This window comes from Octodon degus, unplaced genomic scaffold, assembly GCF_000260255.1.
Source record: "Octodon degus isolate 3935 unplaced genomic scaffold, OctDeg1.0 scaffold00312, whole genome shotgun sequence".
Classification (NCBI taxonomy): domain Eukaryota; kingdom Metazoa; phylum Chordata; class Mammalia; order Rodentia; family Octodontidae; genus Octodon; species Octodon degus.
In genome coordinates, this window is record NW_004524888.1 from 486,784 (window position 1) to 492,078 (window position 5,295).

Here is a 5,295-nt window from a genome sequence, read left to right on the forward strand (position 1 = left end):
ATATATACTAAATCAAGAAGATACAAAAATTCTAAATAACCTAATGTGAGTCAATGAAATTGAAGAAGTAATAAAAAACTACCAACAAAGAAAAACCAGGTGTAGAGAGACTCACTGCTAAATGCTACAAGAAATTTAGAGAAAAATCTAATTCCACTACTCTTCAAACTCTTTAATGAAATTGAAAAGGAATCTTACAAAGGAAATAAAAGACCTTTACATTGAAAACTGCAGTTCTTTGAAGAAGATATCAGAAAATAGAAAGATATCCCTTTTTATTAGATAGGCACCATCCATATAACAAAAATGACCATACTTCCAAAATAGCTGTATAGATTTAATGCAATCCTGATTTTAAAACAACACCAGTAGCATATCTCATAGAATTAGAGAAAACAATCCTAAAATTCATCTGGAACCAGAAGAGATCTAGAATAGCAAAACCATGTGGCAGAACAAAGGCAAGAAAGGAGACATCACGATCCATGACTTAAAGTTATACTATAAAGGGCCAGGGAGATAGCTCAGCAGTCTAAGCACATGCCTGGCAAGTGCAAGTACCCAGGTTCGATCCCCAATACTGAATGCTGTGCCAGCCCCATCCTAGGCCCACTGAGCTGGCCACAGAAACCAGGCGTGGTGGCACGTGCCTATAATCCCAGCACTGGGGAGGCTGAAACAGGGAGATCACTATCCGCCTGATCTGCATAGTGAGACCCTGTACCAAATACTATATATATATATTAAAGCTACCATGACAAAAGTATTGTGGTATGAGGAAAAAAATAGACTTGAGGATCAATGGAACAGATTAGAAGATGAAGAAACAACTCCAAACATACTCAGACACCTTATTTCTTTCTTTCTTTTTTTTTTTAACCACTTTAACTTTGACAAAAGAAACATTCTCTGGAAGAAAGATAGCTTCTTCAATAAATGTTGCTGGAAAAACTGGCCTTCTGCATGCCAAAGCTGAAAACTAGACCCATATGTTTCACCATGTACTAAACTAAAATAGAAATGGATCAAAGATAAATATTAAAACAAAAACAAATCTTTTGGAAGACTAGGTAGAACTCTTGAGGACGTTGTTGTAGGCTAAGACTTTTATGAATAAAATGCCAATTGCACAGGAAATATCACAAAGAACAACTAGGGTTTTATTTAATAATTAAAAAACTTTTGCACAGCAAGACTACCAACAGAGTAAAGAAACAACCCACAGAACAGAAACACCTTGTTCACCTACTCCTAAAATAAAGGACTAACATGTAGGGTATATAAAGAACTTAAAAATTCACCCCCCCATGTAAAAACCCAATCCAAACAAGGGCATCTGAAATGAATAGACCGTTCTCAGATGAAGAAGTACAAATGGAAGATAAATATATGAAAAAGCCGTTCAATATCACTGACCATTTTAAAAATGCAAATTAAAATAACACTGAGATACAATTACACTGGAGAAAGAATGGCTATCATCAAGAAATCAACCAATAGCAAATGTTAGAAAGGCTGTAGGGAGAAAGAAACCCTTCTCTTTTGGTGGGCAGAGTGTAAACTGGTACAACCACTATGGAGGTCAGAATGGAGATTCCTCAAAGAACTGGAACTAGAGGTTCCATTTGACCCAAATGTTCCCCTCCTAGGTATCCTCCTGAAAGGGTTAAGAGCATTATACCGTAGCAATACATGCACACCCATGCTTATAACAGCAGTGTGTAGGCGCTAAATCTTTGAAGCAGCCCATGTGCCCATCTAAAGGTGAATGGCTAAAGAAAATGTGGTGTTTATACATATTCTTTGGCCATAAAGAAAGATAAACTTGAATAATTTGTGGGAAAATGGATCCATTATCTTAAGTGAGATAAATTGGACACACAAGTATAAATATTGCCTTGTTTCTCTTGTGTGAAAAGCCCAAAAAGTAAATAGGAGCCTAATGGAGGACAGATAGTGGGAAGTAGGAAGAATATTTTCAATGGGAAAGGGAAAAAGAAAGGGGAAAGGGAAGGAAGAGAAAAGAGAAAAAATGAAATGGAAGGAAAAAGTGGAAATCAAGCTTTTGTGAATAAGGAGGGGGAAAGGGTTGGAGAGGGGGGAAGGAAATGGGAAAAAAGAATTAAGACATATTATGTATGGTTACAAATTCCCTGTGATGAATGTGGTCAGTATGTATGACAACATATACTAATAAAAAAAGAAAAACAAAGCAAGAAGGGTGAGGGGCACAGCACCTACTTGGCAAATACAAGGCCCTAAGTTCAATTTCTGGTACCAAAAAAAAAAAGACTGGTTTTCTCAGTACTCCTATATAGAACACTAAAAAGCAAATCCATGTAGGTCTAGGGCTCCAGAAGGCTAATGCAGGAGAGTTGCATATTTGAGTCTAGCCTGAGCAATTTAGCAAAAGCTTGTTTCAAAATAATGACATAAGAAGAGAGGGGGATGTACCTCAGAGTGAAGGCTCTGTATTCAAGCATCAGAATAGCGCGCGCGCGCACACACACACACACACACACACAGTGCAAATCCATCCATCACTACAGTTTTACAATGCCACATCTGTTCCTGTGCTGTTTTGTTCCACAAATCTGTTCTAGCCTATTTGTTATCAGTCTCCATCTGTCCCATTACCTCATCACCATGAACAACACCTCTTGGACTCTCACATTACCTACTTCCCCCATGTCCATTTCCTGTGCTTATGGACCAAGTTGCCACAAACTTGGTAGCTTAGAATAATGGGAATTTATTCTGTCATAACCTCAAACCCTAAAGTCAAGGTGTTGGCTGAGCCACCCTCCCTTGGAAGATACTAGGAGGAGCTAGGCTTTGCTGCAGCTCCTGGTGACTCCACAGTTCCTCAGCTGTGTTTCTATCACTACAATCTTGACTGCCATCTTTATGTGACCGCTTTCTTGAAAGAGAAACTACTACTGAATTAAGAACCTGTATGAACCCATGATGGTCTCACCTCAAGATCCTTAAAGTAATTGCACCTAGATTGTATTTTGAAATAAGTTCATGTTCACAGGTACCACAGGTTAGGTCTTGGACATAATCTTTTGTTTTGGTTTGGTTTTGGTTTTTTGAGACTGCGTCTTGCTAGATAGTTCAGGTTGCCCCTGAACTTACTGGGATTATAGGCATGTGCCACCACACCCAGCCATTTTTTTTCAAGGTTTTAATATATTTATTTGAAAACCAAGGTCTGTGAAAGAGCACACCAAATGGTCATCATGTGTTTTCTCTTCAGTCAGAGACTTGGAGATGAGTTCTTGAGGTGAGCGCACAGCGAGGCCACAAGCATGGAGGAGCTGGTCCTGCTGGTCCTGCGAGGGCTCCCACCGCGCACTGTCCGCAGCTGGCCGCGCTCTCCACAGCTGGCCGGGCTTTGAGTGGCCAGAGCCCGTCTGGTCCCTTAGTCATCGATATACTCAAAGGGTTCTGGGGGCTCTGGCTCTTTCTCTTCCTCCTCGATTTTGGGGCCATGTGCTGCCACAGGTTCCACCAGCTCCTCAATGTCTTCGCTGGTGTCCTTCAGAATGATGATGCCTCCGATGGACAGTCACACCCAGCCATTTTGAAAGGCATGATTTGACCCACAAGTCCACCTTGGTCTTTTTCAAATTTGCCTTAGTTCTGGATTTTTATTTTTTTTATTTTTTTAGATAGATTTTTCAATTTCTCTCACTGTAAGAAAAAATTCTAAGTTCTGTTTCTGTGGCTGCTGTAAGCATATGACCACAAAGTTGTGGCTTGAAACAGTGTGAACACATGTTCTTGCAGTGTTTCCTCACTGATGCCTCCTGGGCTGGAGATGAAGATGCTGGTGGGGCCGTGTTCCAGCTGGAGGCTGCAGAAGAGAACATGGCTTTTAGCTCATTTAGGTTCTTGTCAGAATTCAGGTCTCCGCAGTTGTGGGACTGAGATTTCTGTTTCCTTGCTGGTTGTCAGCTGAGGCTGTGCCTAGCACTCACTGGCTGTTGCAAACCTTGGCTTCCAGGTCCCCTGTGCTTTCTACTGGGTGGGGGAGGGCCTGGAATTAAGACCCTATAACACGGGGTCTCTGAGGAAGACTGCACGCAGGCTTGAGCACCAAATTCCCATCCCAGAATGTGGATGTGCTGCTCTTGTCCTCACCACCACTCATGAGGGGCCCCCAAAACAACATATCTTACTTACTTTTCTTTCATTGCTAAGACAAAATACCTGACCTGACCCAAAGCTAAAGGAGGAAAGGTTTATTTAGCTCACAGTTTGTAAAAGTTTCAGTCCATCATCAGCTGGCTCAAAGGCAGTGTGGCATGGCAGAAGGGCATTGCAGAGGAGAAAAAGCATGTGGCAGGCAGAAGGTAGCAAAAAAGCAAGAGGGTTCAACAGCATCTGCCCCTTTTATCTTATCCAGAGCACTCAGGACAGGTAGCACCCATACCCTTAACCTAGCATTTACCATGAATCAATTTTAGTATCACATACTCTAAATCCAGCCACCTCTGGAAAAGCCCCACCTATGACAGCATGAGGCTTTGGGAGGACATTGAGACACCAGTCATAACACACCAACAGTTGTGGGCGAGCTGGAATGAAAACACAGAGTATTTCTCTGGCATAAGACCCTGGGTTTGCTGCCCTCTCATGATAGGATGGGGGACCTTGGGTGCATCCCCTATGAACACGGATGCAAGCCCCGCAGAAAGCTGGAAAGTGAGCCGAGAGGGTGCTAGTGCCACACAGATGTCATTTCACAAGTAAGGTTGTCAGGGAAGGAGGGAAGCAAGTGTCAGCGAGGTTTCTTTCCCATGCCATGGCTGTCCTTGAACTTATCTGTGTGACCACACTGCCCTGCCAACCTCCTCAGGCCTCAACCCCACATTCCAAAGGCCATGAGTCCTCCCCCTATTTCACATGGGGGACTCAACAGGGCAAGAAGGGTCACTGGGCCACGTATGGGAGACCCTCAAGGCCCAGCCAGTGTCGAGTCTTGCAGCTGAATAGGGAGTCAGGTGCTGGCCTCCACGACCCAGGCAGGCATTGCCACCATTATGTCTGTTCTGCAGTACTGGGGCCAGGGTTCTCTTTATCCTTTCAGTTCATGGCTATCAGTAGTGTCTAAAACAAGCCAGGAGTATCTTACCACTGATTCTTCTGTGTTCATTTAGAAAAGTCTGGGTTTGTCTTAGTGGAACTAGAGATTGAAGAGCATATGAGCGGGCCAGGGAGATGGCTCAGTGGAATAAGTGCTTCCCTGGTAAGCACAAGGGCCTGAGTTTGATCCCCAGTTCCACAAAA